Source organism: Bactrocera tryoni, chromosome 3, assembly GCF_016617805.1.
Source record: "Bactrocera tryoni isolate S06 chromosome 3, CSIRO_BtryS06_freeze2, whole genome shotgun sequence".
Classification (NCBI taxonomy): Eukaryota; Metazoa; Arthropoda; class Insecta; order Diptera; family Tephritidae; genus Bactrocera; species Bactrocera tryoni.
In genome coordinates this window covers 86,393,452-86,415,835 of record NC_052501.1, presented here as the reverse complement: position 1 = coordinate 86,415,835, position 22,384 = coordinate 86,393,452, and the positions used below count along the sequence as shown (strand labels likewise).

General features: G+C 39.6%; 1 protein-coding gene across 5 annotated transcripts in view; it reads left to right on the top strand.

Annotated features, from left to right (window-relative positions):
• Positions 1-386: 386 nt before the first annotated feature.
• Positions 387-22,384, top strand: part of LOC120770414 (hormone receptor 4) — a 154,278-nt gene continuing 132,280 nt past the window's right edge. For all 5 annotated transcript variants that reach the window (XM_040097850.1, XM_040097851.1, XM_040097849.1 and 2 more), the window contains exon 1: positions 387-1,843. The gene's annotated coding sequence lies outside the window, so the exon portion shown is untranslated. The remainder of the gene's footprint in view (positions 1,844-22,384) is intronic.

The window sequence follows — 22,384 nt, the reverse complement described above, 5'->3', positions numbered from 1 at the left end:
TCGCACACACAAAACAGCAACAACTCGTGGCAGCGGAGACTTCGTTGGCACGTTGTTCGTTTTACTTGCCAGCGCTCGTTCGTTCGGCTGGCTGTCGTGCCTGCTGCTCGTTTTTTAACTGCTGTCATATTAATGTGGTTGCTTTTAATTTTTGTTGTTGTCCACTTAACGTGTTTGTTGTAAGTCGAAATGTTGTATGCATGTGTGCGCGCTGATTTAATTGTTGTTATTAGTGTTGTTGCTGTTAGCGCTGCCAACGCGTTGCTGGCGTTTCTTTTGGGGGGTCCACGGCAGCGTAGCGGCAGCGCGCGTCGGCCGACAGGCAGCAAGCGGGCACAGGCGGCCTGCGAGTTGGCAGCGCTGCTCAGTCTTTAGACGGCGCTCTGCCTGCTCGTACGACTCGCACGGACGACTCTTGAAGCCATCGCTGAACTGTGAATACATTTGGAACTCGCATGTGAACCGATTACCATCTCGGCGTAGCGAGCTCAAAATTAAACAGCTAGTAATTGCATAAGTAGCATAATTAAATATTTTGTTGTGCGGCAAGTTGAGGCAAGTCGCCTGTGTCTGTGTGTGTGATGAAGTAGTGTTTAGTGGAACATATTGGCGCTGCAACATTCCTGTGACGCGGTGCGCGTGTTTGTAATAAGTGACAATTTGAATTTTTAAGCCTTACCGCGCGACCGTTACAACTGTTTTGGCGTTGCAAGTGCAGTTTAAGCGTGTGTTTGTACGTGTGTGTGTGTTTGAGCCGAGCTTTGTTTTGCATGTCGACGCCGTTAAATTTATTGCGAGTACACTCAAAAAAGCGTGCATTAAATAGTAATAGCTCCAAACAACAACAATAACAATAACGATCACACGTTGCACGCCAACAAACAGCCACTTAGCGCCAACTTTTGCTACCAATTCGAACTAACAACAATTTAGCAACAAAAAAACAACAACAAATAAGACGCAAACACAAAGAAATCTTTCCAACAATCGGCAACAACAACAGTAACAGCACCGTTACGTTACGATCACAGCAATCGCCGTGATTAATTGCATGTGGCAGTTGAAAGTGATTGATAAATTGCAGCAATGCGATAGCCGTGTTGTTGCCGCTGCCATACTTGCCACTAATAACGCCAGCGCTGCCTGAGATGTTGCCGCGGAGGCGCACAGGTAGCCAACAGCAATGCGTTTCGCCAAAAATAGCAGGCAACGAATTTTTTTAAAACGAAGAAATTTATAAATTTAATTTGTGTGCATGTGGCGAAAAATTTTAAAATACAAAAACAGCAACAACAAAGAGCAAGTAATATTATTAAAAACAAAACGCAAAGCGCGCAACACAACAAATGTGAGCAATAGCAATTATCTGGTGCACCAACGCATTTTTGGAGCCGAGAAAGTGACCGCATTTTAATGAGACAAGCAGCGCCCCACTCGGCCAGTGCCACAGCGCAAGGATAAACGAAAATGCCAAAAGTTGCAAAGTGAAATTTTTTGAAATTAAACAGTGTGCGCTAATTAGCGCTGTGCGTAATATAGTTTTCGAAAACAAAACAACAAAGTGCGAGCAAGAAAGTTGGAAATAAACAATTTTTGTCGCGTCATGGTGAACTATTGCAAAAACAACAAGTGCGCTAAAAAATAAGAGTAATATTTAGTAATATTATGAATATTCAAGATTTGTATAATAAAATAATTACACTTTAAAAAGATTTTCAAGAAATAATTTTAAACTTTTTGCAATAAAAGCTACGAAAACCAATCTCCGCTTAACAGTTTTGGCCTGAAAAATATGCAAAAGTATGCCGAAAATCTAAAATTTCACTAAAAATTTCGAGTTAAGGTAAGTTTCTTAGAATAAAACGTTTCAGCATTATTTAAATTTTATAATCAAGCGCGGTATTGAGCTGGGTTGCAAGCCATGTTAAAAAGAAATGATGAAATCAACATTTAAATATAATAATTAATAAATAAAATAATTAAAATAATTTTTATTCCAAAAAACGGATAAAAATTTAGGTTAGGTTATGGTTAGGTTAAACAGATAGGTCAGTACGCCTCGCATAGACCAGTTTTTCCTTTGCGATACCAGATGGAGTTCCGTTCCTAGGCCCAAAAGAAATAGTCATCTTTTAGGATGCTTGCGCTTGACACGAATTTAACAGACAGATGCGAATTTTAACAGGATTGAAAAATAAAAAAAGAAACATTCTAATACTAAGCTTGAAATTGAGATAAACAAATATAATTTGCTCTAGATTCTTGCGCGTATGCGCACTTCATGCTACTCAAAAATTATATTTTCAATTTTAAATCACACATGCGTGATTAAAAAATAAAAAAGTGTTTATCTCAATTAAAAAATAAAAAGATTAATTCCATCATAAGAATTAAAAAATAAAAATTTAATTTTCGATACAAAAATTTTTGAACAAAAAAAAAAATCGCAAAATGAAGTCAACATCGGTATTAAAATAAAAATGATTTTCAATACAAATTTTTTGATAAAAAAATTCGCAACCCTGGTATTGAGCTTTGGCCTTGGTCTTTTCCTTACAAATTTAAGATACTTCAATATTTAAGTAAGCTCGGTGCATAATAGTTGAAAACATTAGAGTGTTCCTAACTGAAATTTCAAATTTTGAAAAATATTGCAGAAACAGAATTTTTGAAATAAATTTTAACATTTTTTAATAATTTCAAGTGGAATGAGTGCATGCTTTCTAGTATATAATCACCTAAAATGTAAGATAAAAAATCAAATTTGAGTTTTTAATTGCTTACGATTCACTACGCCATATTGCATATATGTAGTAAAATATTTTCAGCTTACGCTGACAGGTATAACCAATATATAACCAAACCTCAACTTTTTTCCAACATGTGTGGTTTCTATTATATTGCTTTGAAAAGTGATGTTACATTATTTTGCATTTTAGGTGAAGATATAAAGGGACGGGAAAAGATGAAAAGTACGAGCTAAACATTTTACTCTTATAATTAAAGTATTACATACTACTGTAATCAAATTGAAAGGTGAATTTTGTCCATTTCATCTCCTTCAAAGTAATCCCCTCCAGCTGCAATACGCCAACTAATTTTCCAATGGAAAAATCCTCCGTCGTGATGGCGATCAGAGCCTTCTTCGATTCAGCTTTTATATCCTCAATTGAGTCTAAACGGTTTCCTTGGAGTGATCATGTGAATTTGCTGAATAGCCAGAAGTTATACGAAGGTAAAGCAGGCGAATGTGGTGGTTGCGGCACGATATTAGTTGAACATGTGGCGAAATGATCACGAATAACCAATGCAGTATGAGATGGTGTATTATCGCACTTCTTTGTTCAATAAATTCAGACATAGTAAAAATCGAAGAATTTACTTTTAGAAATTTAAGATAGATGTCACTAACATTACTACCAACTTACAGAAAAAAAAATTTACCGATTCGAAAAATACGCAAAGTATCACAGTAGTATAGCAAATTTTCAAAACCCCAAAAAAAAAAAAAATTTAAAAAAAAATATAAAGAAATTTTGAATTTACGGTTTTACATATCACTGACATTTAAAACCATAACTTAAAATAAATTTATTTTTTTTTTAATTAATGAATAATGAGTAAATGAACGAAATCTCCGATGGTGTTTTAAACAAAGGTCCTCCACTGTTAAAGTGATTCCCAACTACTTCGTGAATGAAACCTAAAAATAAAAGATTCGAGTTAAGCTACAAAATATACTCCGTACCTTGACCTCCGATCAACAAAAAAGAGAAAAAATTTAGGAAATGAAAAATTTAAAATAAATAGGTTTTTTCAAAATTTCACACTTTTTGAAAACTGAATGCCAATTTTTTTTAATTTTGAATATTTACAATTTTCTTAAAAGTCCTAAATTTATTGCATACGCGAGTCACCGATCGCTTCCACCGCCATTGATGGAATATGTTCCGATTTTTCCGATTTCCAAACTTAAATTTTAGGCTTTTATCATTACGGAGAGCAATGGAATGGAAATCATGAAGCGCTGTGAGATGTCTCACGCTTTTAAAGAATGCAAGGTGGTATGAGGTCTTGAAAATTTACCCTTATTATTTTCTATCCATTGCGAACTACAAAAACTACAAGAGATTGGTAACGAATAGTAATCTCTAGATCGAGTACAAACCAAAGTTATAGTTGTTGTTTTATACTTTGAACAGTTTTTATTACATGTGCCATGATTTTTGTAATACCTAGAAAGAAACATCGGAGGCCTTATAAAATGTGGACATACTATAAAAGATCAGCTTAACGAGCTGAATTGATTTAGTCATGTTCGTCTCTCCGTCTGTTTGCATACACGCGAACTAGTCCATCAGTTTTTGAGATATCGAAATGAGATTTTGCAAACGTTCTTTTCTCCTAAAGTAGCTCTTTATTTGCTGGAGCCGCCGATATCGGATCACTATAGCATATAGCCGCCATACAAACTGAACGATCGGAATCAAGTTCCTGTAAGGGATTTTTTTCATTTGACGAGGCATCTTCACACAATTTGGCACAACTTATTTTCTAAAGCATCGCTACAATCTCTGAAGAAATCTTTCAGTTCAGACCATTATAGCACATAGCTGCCATACAAACTGAACGATCGATATTAAGTGGTTGTATGTAAAACTTTTTTATTTGACGAGATTTCTTCACGAAGTTTGGTACAAGTTATTATCTAAGATAACGATGCTATCTCTAAAGAAATTGATTCGATCGGAATACTAAAGCATATAGCTGCCATACAAACGGAACGAGCCAACTCAAGACCTCATATGGAAAACCTTATTGTTTGAAGAGATATCTTAACAAATTTTGGTATGGATTATTCTCTATTGCAATAATTCAATCTCTGGCAAAATTGTTCAGATCGAGTAAATATAGCATATAGCTACCGTACAAACGGAACATTCAAATTTCTTCTAAGGTTTGTAAAGGGTATGTAAAGGGTAGCTTCAGTGCAAACGAAATTAATAGTTTTCTTGTTTTTGTTTTTAATTACATATGTTATTTGTCGAAAGAATCTTAACCAAAAACTAGCGCTAATTATTACAAAATTTTATTTAGATATTTAATTTTGAAGTTGTATTTCTTGGCGTTCACCAAACCGCAGTTTAACTTGTTGCGAAAATATGAAAAGTGAATGAAAACTTCAAATTCAGTTTCAAATGCAAATTAATTACGGTAATTACCGTGAAAAATGGCCGCTGTTTGAGCGTCGTGAGTCAATGAACAGCAAATTTAATACTTTTTCATACAAAAGTTGCTGGCAGCTCGAAAATATGCTCGGCGCTGTTTACACTTGTAATTAATTTCGCAATTTGCTATAAAAATGCTATTCGCATGCAAAGCGCGCTAGTTGCTAAAGTGACAACTGCAACAACAACAGCAACAGCAAGAGCAGCTTAATTTACAAAGCGTCGCTTATTTTGGACGCTCCAGCATGCATGTGTGAATGTGTGAGTGTGTGCATTTAGATTTATTTGCATGTGTTTGTTTAGTTTTCAAAGTTGAAGGCCAGCCAGTGTCAGCTGAAGTCGGGTCTATTGACTTCTCACTAAGTAGCAGCGCGCTGCTTGCCGCTGTTGCCATTACACTTGCATTATTAACTTGCCGCAGCGGCAATTGTTCGGCATAATTAAGTTATAATAGAAAAAATAGAGAAAAAAGTAGTTGAAAACATATTTAGAATTACCATTTAATTTTAATTACTGTCGCTGTGTGTTGTGCTTTTTCACACACCAACGACGCAAGCGACACAGCAAATTACTTAATATGCGCGCGTGTGTGTGTGTGCGTTGCCTGAAACAAACTACATTTTGTATAATGCAAGAGTTAATCATTCTATTAATTACAATTAATGCAACTAATTATTCTAATTACAAGATTGGAGAGGCAGAAAAAGGTGCATAAAAAGCGGAAAATATACAACAATAGTAGCAATAACAAAAAACCCAATTGCATTTTAAATCTAATATGTAATAAATTGTTGCTAGAAGCTTCTTAGTTAGCATTGCCAGCCGTAACTCAATGCGCTGCAAGTGGAATTTGCACATTCGCAGCTCCGCAATCATTGATATTAAGGGCAATGCGCTAATGATTGCAGAGCGGCAAGCGGTGCGCGGCGAGCGGGCAGGCGAAAATTATACAGTTATTATTTAGCGATTACTTACACGAACGTATGTGTTCATATGTCGCTTTGTATGTGCTGCAGGTGCTCATTAATTATTAATTAGTAAAAGCGGATTTCGATTTCCCAAGAGCGTTTGATGAATGAAAATAGAAGGTATGGAATGCTTGATTTCCAAGCATTTGCAATTTAAATTAGGACACCCTCGCATTAATGCGGTAATTACCCGGGTTTTACACCATTTATTAGTTCCTGTTGCAAGTTGTTCGCACTTAGTAAGAAGCACGTACGTAAGTAAAATTCATGAAGCATGCTTTTGGTCGGAATGAAAACGATTATCGATAACTGTGGCAGTTGCAAAGAATAACTGAAATCGAAATGTTTAATTTTTGATTGCGATGATGGCGGAATATAGTATTTTTTAGGTGATTCAATTTGTTTGAACCCCCCGCACCCGATACATCTTTAGCTGGAATGAAAAAACTGAAGTTGTCAGCTACTTATCTCCACCTAAAATGTAAATTAGCGTATCACCAAAACGGTCGAAATTGAGTTTTTTATTGCCCATAATTCGCTTCATCGGTTTAGATATATATAGCATAAAATTTTGAGCTACAGCTGTCAGATATAACCACTATATAACCGATATATAAGCAATTTATAACCATTCTTAATTGGCGTAGAAACCGCTTAAGCGATTATAGCCGAGTTAACAACAGCGCGCCAGTCGTTTCTTCTTTTCGCTACGTGGCGCCAATTGGACATTCCAAGCGAAGTCAGGTCCTTCTCCACTTGGTCCTTCCAACGGAGTGGAGGTCTTCCTCTTCCTCTGCTTCCCCCGGCGGGTACTGCGTCGAATACTTTCAGAGCTGGAGTGTTTTCGTCCATCCGGACAATATGACCTAGCCAGCGTAGCCGCTGTCTTTTAATTCGCTGAACTATGTCGATGTCGTCGTGTATCTCGTACAGCTCATCGTTCCATCGAATGCGGTATTCGCCGTGGCTAACGCGCAAAGGACCATAAATCTTTCGCAGAACTTTTCTCTCAAAAACTCGCAACGTCGACTCATCCGTTGTTGACATCGTCCAAGACTCTGCACCATACAGCAGGACGGGAATTATGAGTGACTTATAGAGTTTGGTTTTTGTTTGTCGAGAGAGGACTTTGCTTCTCAATTGCCTACTCAGTCCGAAGTAGCACCTGTTGGCAAGAGTTATCCTGCGTTGGATTTCTAGGCTGACATTGTTGGTGGTGTTTACGCTGGTTCCAAGATATACGAAATTATCTACGACTTCAAAGTTATGACTGTCAACAGTGACATGAGTGCCAAGTCGCGAGTGCGACGACTGTTTGTTTGATGACAGGAGATATTTCGTCTTGCCCTCGTTCACTGCCAGACCCATTTTCTGTGCTTCCTCGTCCAGCCTGGAGAAAGCAGAACTAACGGCGCGGTTGTTGAGGCCGATGATATCAATATCATCGGCATACGCCAGTAGCTGTAAACTCTTATAGAAGATGGTACCTTTTCTATTTAGTTCTGCGGCTCGAACTATTTTCTCCAAAAGCAGGTTGAAAAAGTCGCACGATAGGGAATCGCCTTGTCTGAAACCTCGTTTGGTATCGAACGGCTCGGAGAGGTCCTTCCCGATCCTGACGGAGCTTTTGGTGTTACTCAACGTCAGTTTACACAGCCGTTTTAGTTTTGCGGGGATACCAAATTCAGACATCGCGGCATAAAGGCAGCTCCTTTTCGTGCTGTCGAAAGCAGCTTTAAAATTGACGAAGAGGTGGTGTGTGTCGATTCTCCTTTCACGGGTCTTTTCCAAGATTTGGCGCATGGTGAATATCTGGTCGGTTGTTGATTTGCCAGGTCTAAAGCCACACTGATAAGGTCCAATCAGTTTGTTGACGGTGGGCTTTAATCTTTCACACAATACGCTCGATAGAACCTTATATGCGATGTTGAGGAGGCTAATCCCACGGTAGTTGGCGCAGATTGTGGGGTCTCCTTTTTTATGGATTGGGCATAGCACACTTAAATTCCCATCGTTGGTCGATCATATTTTACAAAGAAGCTGATGCATGCACCTTATCAGTTCTTCGCCGCCGTGTTTGAATAGCTCGGCCGGCAATCCGTCGGCCCCTGCCGCTTTGTTGTTCTTCAGGCGGGCAATTGCTATTCGAACTTCTTCATGGTCGGGTAATGGAACGTCTGCTCCATTGTCATCGATTGGGGAATCGGGTACTTCTTCTCCTGGTGTTGTGCGTTCACTGCCATTCAGCAGGCTGGAGAAATGTTCCCTCCATAATTTAAGTATGCTCTGGGCATCAGTGATTAGATCACCTTTGGGGGTTCTACAAGAGTATGCTCCGGTCTTGAAACCTTCTGTAAGCCGCCGCATTTTTTCGTAGAATTTTCGAGCATTACCCCTGTCGGCCAGCTTATCAAGCTCTTCGTACTCACGCATTTCAGCCTCTTTCTTCTTCTGTCTACAAATGCGTCTCGCTTCCCTCTTCAACTCTCGGTATCTATCCCATCCCGCACGTGTAGTGGTCGATCGTAACGTTGCGAGATAGGCAGCCTGTTTTCTCTCCGCTGCGACACGGCACTCCTCGTCGTACCAGCTGTTCTTTTGCACTTTCCGAAAACCAATGGTTTCGGTTGCAGCTGTACGTAAGGAGTTTGAAATTCTGTCCCACAGTTCCCTTATACCGAGTTGTTGACGAGTGCTCTCAGAGAGCAGGAGTGCAAGCCGAGTAGAAAATCGTTCGGCTGTCTGTTGTGATTGCAGCTTCCCGACGTCGAACCTTCCTTGTGTTTGGTGGCGCGCGTTTTTTGCTGCACAGAGGCGGGTGCGAATCTTAGCTGCAATAAGATAGTGGTCCGAGTCGATGTTAGGACCTCGGAGCGCACGCACATCTAAAACACTGGAGACGTGTCTTCCGTCTATCACAACATGATCGATCTGGTTGGTAGTTTTTCGATCCGGAGACAGCCAGGTAGCTTGATCAATCTTCTTATGCTGGAATCTAGTACTACAGATAACCATATTTCGGGCCCCGGCGAAGTCAATCAGCCTCAACCCATTAGGGGATGTTTCGTCGAGGAGGCTGAATTTACCGACGGTAGTGCCAAAGACACCTTCTTTGCCCACCCTGGCGTTAAAGTCGCCAAGCACGATTTTGACATCGTGGCGGGGGCAGCCTTCATAAGTGCCGCTCCAAGCACTCATAAAAGGCATCTTTGGTTTATAACCATTATATAACCATTTTATAACCAAAACTAAAATTTTGGTTCAATTTGAATGGTTTCTATTGTTTCGTTTTTTTACGCCTGTAAACTTATGAAAAGTGATTTTACGTTATTTTGCATTTTAGGTGACGATATACTGAAATTTTTTGAACTGTGTTTATTGAAAGCGTTAACGGAAACTAGCGACCATTGAAAGCGTTAAAAACATAGATTTAGTCGGAATTCGTTTTTAAAATTTGTACGCTATGGGGCGCTTGAGAATTTAGGATAGCTTAGGTTGGTCAAACCGCTTTCGCTCCTTCAGAGAATTTTGTTTTATCTCTTCCACTGACTGAAAACGGATTCAACGGAGCTTTGGCTCGTTTTTTCCCTCCATTCCGATGATTGTTGACTGGTTTGCATGTCAAACTCATAAACCCATATCTTAACGGCAGCTATAATGATCTTTATATTACAAATGTGTGATCAAGATTCGCATTTGCAAGCATGTTTAAAGAGATCTGTTTACGGGATTCTTTTTGAAAAAAGTCAGCTTTATCGAGCAAGAACGCTTTATATACCCAAAATATCCGCCAAAATCATTTAAACGCACCCGCGAGAGATGTCGAGCTCACTTGTAGTCTCTCCAACCCTTGTCTGATGATTTTCAAACACCATATTCTTAACTTTTTTAATATTTTCATCAGTTATATAGCCACTCTACCTATCTTATATAATAACTAGATTGAAGAACTAACAAAAATTGTATTAGGCGCGAACGTTAATCTCAAGGAAATCTACTTAATTGGACGAAATTAAGTGTCTCAGCGGCACTTCGCTCACAGTTCGAAGTCGGCCGTTCCAATGACGTTATCCGAGTTCAATAAAAAGTCGCAAATTATCTTTTAATTACCGCTGCTTTCTGCTCATATTTCACCGTAATTACAATTAATCAAATCATCTTATATGTATATCACATGTTTTATTCTAAACAAAGTCGCGCAATTTTAATGAACTCCAACTAATTCGCCACACAGGCGAGGGCGACCTCACAAAGCTTGCATCATTGCCACATAAATGCACTCGAGTACAAAAAAACTAAACAAAAAATTAATAATAAACACCCATTTAATATAACAAGTTGAGCCGCAATGCAGCACATTTAACAATCAAATTGCAGATGCAAAGCAAACAAAACACATGAAAGCAACAAAAACTGCATAGATTAAAAAAGTGACAATAAAATGACAGCTAACAGCAGCATCAATAACACAGCCGGCCGCTAGAAATAAAGTGAGCTGACAACAATGCAAGCGAAAACGATAATCATAACATCATTAGTGGCAAGCAAAATGAGGCGGTGAGCCAACGCCACGAATGATCGCATCGCCAACAATGGCAGCGACAACTGCTCAAATGGCGGCGGAGCGGTGCAGTCGGCGCGTTGGTGGCGGCAGCAACGCGACATGGTGTAGCGCGGCGCGGTGCAGGCAAACCGCGCTGATGTGTTGCGGTATGACGCGCGGTGGGTTGGCGCAACGCAGGTGGATATGCGCTTGACTGACCGAGGGACGCGCGGCGTTTTAATCCAAATAATCACGCTAAAAGCAACAACAACAACGAGAGTAAGTATGCTAAACTGATCAACGGTAATCATATGTAAATCATGCTGCAAAAAGTGGGGTGTCATATGCGCCCAGTAGGAAATTCGGGCGCTGAGTTTGATGATGGAAGCAGCAAGTTTGATGATGCAATTACAAATATCTCTACTCTGATGTTAAAAAAGAGAAAAAAATGAGTTAGTTACCCCAAAATGTTTGTTAGTTTTGGGCAGTAAGCCTCAGCTTGGTGACTGTGGAAAACTTCACTTGTCAAAATTTAACGCAAAGTTGTACACTTTGTGGCCAGCAGCCTTCGAAGACTAGTTTCGTGCTTTTGATTCCTTCTTAGTGGGTTTTTGAGAACAGCAAACAAATTCTTAGCTTATTTTAAAAGCCCAAACACAATAGTTTCTCAAGAAGTGGCTTATGTGGACCTTTCGTATTTTTTCATAAAGCATTAAACTTTTTCGAAAAATAAAGACTTGATGTACTATTAAATTAAGATGTTCTATCTGACAGGTCGAAATTAAGTTCATTTTCGTGGGTTAACTTCCATTTCTCCACTGTCTCATAGCTTTTCCTGCTGGTCGTGTTACGATTAATGCCCATAAATGCAAATGCACATAAGTACTATTAAGTATGCACTAATATACTGGCATGTGGACCTCGGTAGGTGACTCCGTTACCTCGGTAGAAACGGCAATTGCGCGTACTTAACCCCATGGCACAGATTTATTTTGGTGTTGGGGCATCATTAACATTGGGGAGGTAAAATTATCGCAACAACAAATCAACTACAAAAACAGCAATTGTAATAGCACCCTATTAACGTGCGACAAACGCAAACCATATGTGTGTTTGCGCATGTGTGATTGCAATTGCGAATGCAAGCGACGTTTCTCGGCAGCGGCAGCGGCAGTGACAGCGTCAACACCGGCGCTAAAACGACTCCAGTGAATGAATGAACGAAATGGATAGGCGCTGGCAGCACAGAGATTAGCAGAAGGGGATCCACACCGTCACACACCTGTGTGCTGACGTGACACCGCAAACACACACACACATACAAGTTTGCCAGCAGTTGGCAGCGCACTGGACATTTGCCTTTCGACGCCGCACAGCACCTGGGGGCTGAAGCAATAACAATATGCACAACACGCCTCTATCCCAGCACTGCTGCCTTGGAGCCCGCACAAATCGGCAATCCGCTGCCCAGCGCGCTGGCCGGCTGTCTGTCCAGCTGGTGCTGGTGCCGGCCGATTTGATTTTCATTTCCAAAGTCAAACAATGCGAATGTTTTACAAAGTTTTGTGCAAGTGCAATGCGCCTTCGTGGTGTTGTTGGTGACGTGTGTGTATGTGGGGATTGTGAGCGCGGTGGTGTGGCTGCTCGGCGCTCGCTGTCTCTCAAGTAGGCAAAAATGAATGCATCGCCGTATTTTTATGTCGTATTTTTGTGGAAAAAGTAATCAAGCGCACAATGCGAATTATAATAATAAGCACATAATTCAAATAAAAATGCCACCCACACACATACAAACTCACACATATGTATATTTACATGTGTATGCGTAATAAAATTGATGTCATGTCACTCGTGTGCTTGTGTGTGTGTGTGTGTGTGTCCATTAAATATAGCCGCTGCAAGTAATTTGGTTTGTTGTTGTTTTTGTACTTGGATATTCTTATTTTATTCTAGTTTATTCGTGGCTTGTAAAATTAATGTTGTATTATGCATTTCTGTCGTGTTCTTTTGCCATTGTCGCTGTCAACTGCTCGCTTCTGAATTGGACAGCTGCCGCGATTTGCCGTCGGAGGCCAATAAACGGTAATTTTAAATTAATTTATATGTGATAATAAACCTTTCGCAATAAAATAAGTTTTCTGATATTACGACCACAACGCGCGGAGAAATATTTTTATATTATTCGTCATAACTTAGTTGAGATATATTTTTTTAATTTTTTTACGTTTTGAAAAAAATCTAAAATCTTTAGTATTGTAAATTTTTCCACTTCATAAACTGTTCTTTTAGAAAAATTTTAGTATTTTAAGAAAAGAAAAAAGTCAATTGCAGCTGAAAACTATATACATAGTTCCTAAAAATATAGTTTGGTATGGAAGAGTTGACATTTTTTAGAATACTTTTTGATTATGCCAATTATTTGTCTAATTGGCTATCTGAATACTTTTTATATATAAAAATAAATTATTATACTAGTTTAAAGTATTTATACCAGCTGCATGTTCGATTCACTATCCCCCAAAGTTAGGCCAATCGAAGACAGCTAAAATCTCTGATTTTTAGAATGTAAAGCGAGTTAAATTTATTTTTACCAATTTATATAAATATTTTTAAAATTGTATTAACCCATTTCACTGCCTTATATCAGATGATTGTTCGACTAACTATCTCCCAAAGCTAGGCCAATCGAAGAATAGCTAATCTCTATTTTTAGAATGTAAAGCTAGTTTAATTTATTTATACCAATTTATAATAATTTATTTATACCAGTTATTTTTTCGGTTTACAATCCTTATATTTATACCTGTCTTATGTTCGAGTCACAATCTTAATTTTTTTCTGTATAGGGTAAATTTTTACTATACCAGTTTAATGTATTTATACCAGTTGTTTTTTCGATGCAAAATCGAAATGTTTTTGCGAGAAACTCAAATTTTATTATAACAATTTTGACTTATTTATACCAGTTATTTGTTCAGACAACTTAAATCTACAACTTATACAATTAGAGCCCAGTTTATTTTAATTATACTAAGTTATAATAATTTATATATTATACTAGTAGGGTGTTCGATTCACTAACTTTCAAAGATTGACCTACTGAAGGCAACTAAAATTTAAGCGGGCTTAATTTATTTATAATACTATATAGTACGATATTTATACCAGTTGTTTTTTTCGATTCATTATCTGAATAATTTTTCTGTATAAGGTAAATTTTTATTATACCAGTTTGATGTATTTATACCAGATTTTTGTTCTATTCACAATCTCTCAGAGATTGACCATACTAAGACAGCTAAAGTTTATATTATTTTTTGTTGTAATATCCCTTCGAGTAATCACTGTAGCAAATTCGAAATAATTTTCCGAGAAAAAGTGCTTAAAAATAAACTGAAAGAACTGGTAGAATCAGGCGGCTAACCTTGAAAATGGCTGTAACTCTTATTAAACTATTTGAGAGTTCGATTTGAAAACGATTTTTTCAAAATTGTATACAAGTTGTGCCCCTTAATACTACATTTTCATTCAAAAATTGGTTTAGGTTTCTTTATCGTTACTTTTTCTAACTCCTAAATTATAACATTTGAAGGTTCTCCCTAAGCTATGCTGTCTAATGCCGCCAACATTTCCTGCCATCAGCTACTTATTAAGTAATTGCGACTCTCGAAAACTTTCCGTTAAGTCAAAATGTATTCAAGTCACTTAAGTTATGTAAAATAAAATTAAAAAAAGAAACAATAATAATTGTTACAAGATTCAACACATGAGATCCGCAATCAATGCAGGGAGTTAGCGGACGGAAATGCCTTTTTGTAGTCGACAATAATGAGCACAGCGTTTGACGCTTTCGTCATCGCTTATTAAATACAATACATTTTAAAAATAATTTATACCAATTTATTAACTAACTCCGTCGCTTATGAGCGCTTAGCTTAAGTACGCAGCAAATTACGACAGCAGCACAGCAGCTGAGGCTCGAAACTTAATTTACGGCGGCTGCTCGTGACGTTTTGACGTCAGCGTGTGAGCAAAAAGGGGAAACTGTTCAGTAATTGATAACTTCATTAACGGAAAAGTGGACATTCGAAATCGAAAAAAGTTGCATAAATGAATGGAGTGAGCAGATAGAACACAGATAGCCAGCTGGTGATGTGAGCGCTTGTTGCGATGTGATGTCGCGAGGCGCTGCGCTGTGAAATTTGTATGTAAGCGTGGGTGCAGACGAGCACAAAATGCGTAAATTATCGGTAGCGGAGAATGCGTGGAATTTTAATTGCTCACATTTAAGTGCGCGCGCTGTTGTTGTTGCTTTTTCTAGACTTTTTTCTTTATTTTCTTATTGTGGCTGGCGTCGGTTAATTTAGTGAGCGATCATGCAATGTAATGTCAGCGCCCGCCTGCTCGTCTTTATGTGTGTGTCTTTATAGGCGCACATGAGCAGATACTCAAATAGGTTACAAAAACAATAAGTTTGTTTAAATTGTTTAAATGCTAATTAAAAGTAAGAATTAAGTAGCACACAAAATTTAATGAAAAATTGTTTTTGTAGCGTTTGTGTCCGGAATGCCTTCATTAGCATTGTGGCTTGAGAATGTTCTCGCGCCAATTAACTTGTTATGGGGTCTTTAGAGAATTAAAAGCACCTTTTGAGTGGCAGATAGTTTAGTAGACATTTTTTGGAGCTTGTGGAATTTTCCTGTAAATATTAAGTTGGTTTAAGGGGTTGCCTTGAAAGGTGCGTCAAAACGCAAATGGTCTTGTAAGCTAAGTCTGTCAGGCATCTGCTTGTTCTATTTAAGAATATATCCTCACTGACCCAGCCGTTGAAAGATTTTGGAATACACGCTAAAGAAGTGAAGCAGAAGTCGGTTTTTGGCGCTATGAGAGAGTGTTCTCAGTTATATATGTGTTGCTAATATGAGAGCGAATCATCTTGCTCCAGAAACAGACACTTAAACTCTTACCACTTATCGAAAAATTGCTAAGAAAGTTGTTAAAACATAACAGCAAAGCGCTTGGATTTATAATCAAACAACTAAGTGCTTCACCACTTCAACTGCCTATTGAGAGAATGGCGAGAACTTATATTTTTCCCTCATCCAGAAATGCAGTATCTTTAGACCAAAACTCCCTGCTTAGCTGCGGCAGCTGGAGGCGGAGAGCAACAGCTTCACAAACGAATCTCCCCGGAGTACTTGAAGCGAAGCGAACGCGAGCAAACAACTTCAACCCCACATACACAAGCGCGCAAAGGCATGCACTCACGAACTCCAGCGGAGTGATGTGCGCATTCCAATGACATTTTTATGATGGCTGGCCTTGTTGTTGCTTTTAATTGAAACGATGCACATTAATGCGACGTCGACGTCAGCGCATCGCTACTCATGCGTGTCGCGCTGCCTTCGTGTGGGTGTGTAAGTTGAAAGTGATCGCGTTTTTGTGCTAAATTCTCATTTCGCTTTCGTTAAAAGCAATAATTTTGAACATGCGATCCGAATCACAAAAAAATAATTAAAAAATAAAATGAAATACCGCGAGCGCTGAGTTCACACTTGAGAGCGTATATGCATTACGAAAACCTTAAGCGCTGAACGCGCTGACAATTAAGTGCGGCGAAAATGAATTGAAATTGTAATTAACATTAGAATCGGAATTGGAATTAGAATTAGGAGTGAAATGCAAACACACACACACGCGCATGTATGTGTGGGCAGCGGTGGCGCGCGGGAAAGTGCTGTGCAGCGCGCTTACTTAATGAAGGCAAAGCAAGCCGCCTATGCCAGCAACGGTAACACTGCTAAGCCGCATACGGCAAGCGCTCAGCGGCAATAATGATGAACGACGTCGGTAGCTAAGTATCTAATAGATCATTATCCAGCCAACACATGGCATCACTCACAGCGCGATGCGAGGCGCATGTTGACATGTGCGCGTGTGTCGCACGGAACTGCTGAACTAAACACGCTCTCTGCCGCTGACGAGATCCGCCTTCAACTAATTAAAACTTTTAATTAGCTTGTTAATTACTTAAAACGACAATTTTTTTGTTGTGCAGGAAAATAGTACGAAAGTGATCGAGTCTTATTTCGCGTTTTTGATTACTTTTGACATCAGTGCCTGCTCGGGCGCTAGCGCGGCGTGCGGTTGAGCTAACACTAATTAAGAGATCGGCAGGCATTGATCTATTTAAAGTGTGAATTAATATTAAATGCCGCCGTTGTGTGTATTAAGTGAATAATATCAATGTTTGTTATTATTGTTATTGTGTGTGAAGAAGTTGTCATTGGTAATAATAAATATTATTTTAAAAATATACAGGGCTTGTCCGGAAAGTAATACGACTGAGTCGATGTGTCAGCGTTAATGCAGCGCTGCCAGCGCGATTTCCAAGCATTGAAGGCGCCACGGAAGGCATTCTCCGGAATATCGCCTCAAAATGCTTGCCTTTCATTGGCCTTTTCAGGCAGGGAAACAAAAAAGTCCGGTTGGGCCACATCTGCACTGTAGAGCGGCTGCGGTAGCGTAAAACTTGGGGTTGCCGGTTTGTCCAGGAGGAATAAAACGCAGTCGCGGTGTAAGGAAATGAGTTCTATTACTTTTCCGGACAAACTTTGTATCGAGAACAAGCTCTGGATAAACTCTTCCATGCATTTATTATAGCACTTATTTCAGTTTCCTCGAGAGATCTTTATTTAAGTCTTCATAACAATTGGTTACCTATCAGTTAGCTTTGTATTTCCGTAATATTCGGAACAATTAAAGTTTTTTTTAGTACCCATAGTTAAGAGCGGCTATACTGAGAATGAGCGAGCGAGGAAATGAAGCGAGAGAGAATTATATAAATTACTTCCGCCTCAGCATGCGAGTACACACTTTTCACTAAGGCGGCTTTTAAAACGCTAATAAAATCTTGCAAAAAAATATTGGGAAAAAAGTGAACTAAAACCCAAACGCTAAGCAAATAAAAATGAAGTCTCCTTAACAAGAAATAATCATGCGCATACATATATTAATAAAATCGCTATTAAAGTAAAATTAAGCATTTGGCATTTTATGACAAGCGTTTGGCGGCTGCAGTAAAATTGTGGCGGCTGCAAATGACGGCAGCGACACCAGTCGGTCGCCAAAGTGCGGTGGCAATTACACTTGCAGCTTAAAATAACATTAAAACAGCATGCGCAACAACAACAACAGCAACTCAGCATTTGTCCACCAAACCAAATCAAATCTGAGCGCGCGTATGGGTTAGGGGAAAGTGGCGCGGTTGGCGAGGGCGCTGCACCCGCCATCGTAAACTACTTAAACAAAATCCTCATAAAAATGCATAATTATGCGAGTTCGCGTAATCAAATGAACTGATCGCCTTGCCACATGCTTACTTTAATAAAATATATAGAGAAGCGCGCACACACACTTGCACCGGGTTGCGTTTGCGCTGATAGTTTATAAATGTCCGCGCTGCTGGCTAAGTCAACACCACTGGGCAGCTCCCCGCCAGCCGCGCGCCCACCTACACTCCCGCGGAACCATTAGCGGTGCATTACTGGCCTTAATGCCCACTCTCTTGAGATTGCCTAACTTTTTACGATTTCTTAAGCATGCAGCCGGTCATCTAGTTTAAGTGCGCCTGTGCGTGGCTTGTCGCTTATCGGTCTTGGGTTCGGTTTACACTGCCGCTAACATAATTGAAGTAATTCGGGAAATGCCGGCCCGAGCGTCGTCGAGGACTCTGTGCGCCAAAATACTGTCATTACTTTTATTAGCCACACACACACACGCACGCTCACCAGCTCACATGTAAGTAATTTGTCTGTCTCCATTCTCGAAAGTTCGCTGTGATTTTGCATTAATCTTAAATTAGTTTCTGTGTGCTTGGCAGCGTTCACTGAACACCAGCCATTAACCTAATTAAATTGCAACAAAAAATGCATAAAAATTTATTAAATAACTTTGGAGTTCTTGCAGCCGAAAGCGAGTGTGTGTGTGTGTGAGCATGTGTTGCAGATGAAAGAGATTTGCAACGCGGCGCAGTTGTGAGCCGAAAGTTTTCTATTTGTTATTAAGTAGTAAAATAATTATTTCGCTTTGAAGTTGAAACAACAACAACACGCACACATACACACACATGCTCATACTGCGGCCTGCGTTCATTAGCCACTGCAATCACCTGTGCTACTTAGTGTGTGGTATTTATAACGGTGAATGGGTAATTAACTTTTTACCTCGCACTGCTCTGCATTACCAAATGGTGGGCGGTAAGAGATATTATTAACTTTATTAATATCTAAGCAATAATATTTCCATTAAAGCTTCACATTAGTAGATTTCTAATTCAATCGACCCATGTAGGGCAATGTGGATAAATTTTAGTTTCTACTCGAAGCTTAAAATAAATTTTGACTCCTACTGGACTCTTCAGAAGTCTAATAATTAACGAATGATTCTCTATAGCTATTTCAGACAACTGCTTAATTTAGTCTATTGACAAGTTGGTCCCACTGAATCTATCTCTAATGGCGAAAATCCCCTGCTGAACCCTCCCAGAGGGTGCCGATTGGTAATAGATATTCCGACGAAGGCAGGGGCAAGCTGGTAGCAGTCCATCTCTGTAGAAGTTGGGTGGTATCTAGCTAAAGGTCTGACTTTTTATTTGGGTGTTTGTTGTACAACATTAGCGCAGCCTTCAGATGGGGAGTGTTACTATGATTGAGGGCACGGAATGAGCTGGGTCAACGTGTCATGACACCCATGCTGAAGACCAGCCTGACTGTGGACCCTTAAGTAGCCCAGTCTCGAACGGAACTTACGGATACCTGCCGCCCTTCGTTATAAGAAAGCCTTATTTGCGTAGTCGGGGCTATGCGCAACGGGACATACTTTCTCCTATATTCGTCGGCCAAAAACATGAACCAAATCAATAAAAACCGAAAAAAGGACATCATTTGCAACGAACTTGAAAGCAGCCAGTACAAAGACAGAAGCGAAACTTGGTCTAGGTGCAAGGAATGTCTTCAGAAAACTAGTTAAAGCTAAGCCTAGCTGACGGAGGGCAGCAATACCAGCGGCCCGATAGCCAAAGTATGGCTTTTAAGGCCGTTGATTCAGTGACCTTCCGCCAATCTATTGAAAACAGTGCAACTGCAACCTGCTAAACAATAAGGAGCTTAAGGAAGAGCTCCAATAATCCAACTTTGCTAACTGACTCTGTCAAAGGTTACTTGGAAACCCCATTAGACTTACCTATTGTGGCATCCTCATATATATTCCGTTATTAAGAAGCATACAGTGACGAAAATATTTCTAGCTGACCATCATGCATAAAATCTATTCCTTGTAGAACCTGATCGCTCGTAGAAAGACATCTAAAGTAATAGAAAATGTTTTAATGCAATGATATGCTAGCGGGAGAATCTAGCTTTAAGTATTCAAATAAGACTAGACAAGAAAATAATTGAGATTCTTTTGTTTATATTTTTTTTCATTAAAATTTTTATAAGTAAGAGGCTTAGCGACCATAATTTCACAAAAGACCTTTTATCAGCTTTTAGATCTCAAGTATCGAATCAATAAACAATTTGTGGTGCGACACAATTGGTAAATTATTAACCCACAAGATAAGGAGAATGAAACAAAAAGTGCTTGTGGAAGAAGCATCCACCGCAGCGGCACTTAAGGACGTGTATACAAGCAGCCACAGCCAAAAACCCCCGACTCACTGCGAGAAGAGCTCCAACAATAGATAAGCACAACACTAAACAGCATAAAGGCCTCAAAATACCGTAAAAATATGCTGCGTGACACTTCTAAGCGCCTGGTAGTGGCACGCGTTAAGGGCGGAAGAATGCGAAGCCACAAGCAACCCCTAACAGCGGCCAACCACCACAAAAATACGACATGGACGGCTAAAACGGCGTGGGCCCCAACTGCCGCAAGAGTGACGGGCGCCAGGTGGGAGCAGTCAACAAATTCTGTCAAAGCACTTGTAAACTCAGATTGAGCGATTGGGTGAGCCAAAGAAATGCCGACGGCATTAACGCAACGCCGCGTTGGTGGCGGCGGGTCAAGCGCGCTGCATGCCACGCGCAAGCTACAGATTTCTTGCACAAATCTTGCCCTTTTCACGCTTGAACTTTGCGAATTTGTAATTTATTTTTTGGTGGCTTTTAATGCATGACGAATTCGCTCGGCACATTTTTGGGGGTCTTACTTAATTTTATTATTTTTTGCTTGCTTTCGCAAAAAGGGTTTTGTTATTTTTTAATTTTGGCTTTTGTTTGACTTTTCCGCCAACAACGGATTTGGGTCTATTTTGCTATTCCTTCCTTGCCGCAGTGTTTAAGGCGACAACTGCTTATCCGCTGAAAACAAGCCAAAGCAAGCCGTAGGTACACAAATCCGGCGGCCAGCAAAAAAGTGTTGACATTATAATAATAATTTTTAATTGCTTCAAAAAACACTTTTTCATACCACGCTAATGAAAACGGGTTCGTATTTCTTTGGTCAGTTTGACTCGCGTTGGCATTAGCGCTCGCGTTCCACCCAAACTTGTTACGTCGTGTCTGTGGCGCTGGTGGCTAAACTTTCAAGCATTGCAAAGGGTAATTAACATTATTTGGCATTTTTTCAACACACAACACGAAAAGCATCCCTGCGCTGCTTAACCCTGCCTTGCCCAACTCTCCTCCGCCTCCTTCCTGTGCTTGAGCGCTTTCTTTCACTTTATTTGCTTGCTTGCCCAGCAAAAAGGTTGCTTCCACCATTAATTTTTTGTGGTTTTTGCATTTGGTTGCATTTTGGGTTGTTGTCTTCTGTTGCCCAGTCCTTGCAGCGCTCTCTTGCCGGTTATGCTTGTAGTGAAAAGGACTTAAGTATGTATGACGGTGCATGTGGGCGTGTGTATTAACAGCTCGATTTTTTCCGCACTCATCCGTCGTTCACATTTTTTCCGTGCGCCGTTTTGTGGGCTTACAATGAGGCTTTCCTCATTTTCTCCGTACGCTTTTCGTTTTTTCTGGGTTTGCTTGCTTTCAGTGGTTTTTTCTGTGGCTCTTTTGGCTTTCAACACCTGCCAGGGGCGTGAAATAAGTGCTTTAGATTTTCTTCATTTAACACTTAATTCTTTGGATCCCATGAAGAGGGGCGTGTTAACAGCGGAAATGAGATTTTTCCCTGCAGTTGCCAGTTGAGTTGTTAAGTACGTGTCGAAACGATTTCATTACTACAATTTAATTTTTTATTTAAAAAGCAAGAGCAATTAGAGGAAGAGAGAGAGTAAAGGCAGTGGCAACAAGAACAAGGCAGAATAGATTGAATTGTTCTATTTTTTATTGGTAACTGTAATATTTTCTCAATCCCGATCTATTGTGCGAGTTTGAAGGACTAAGAACACATCACACATCACAGTTACTGTAAAGTGGAGTTACTGTAAAGTGGAAACAGGGTTCTATGGTTTTTGACTTTGTTTTAAGTCAGTGTTGAGAGATAAATCTCCAAAGCAACTGCCGCAATGAAAATAACGCCATACTCAGCAATAGCCAAGTGGCACTTAAAGCGATCTCAACTTGCGAGATTAAATCTCTAATGGTAGGGGAGTGCATAGAACGGCTGAATAGCTTATCAGGTCGCAACCAAGTGAACTGACT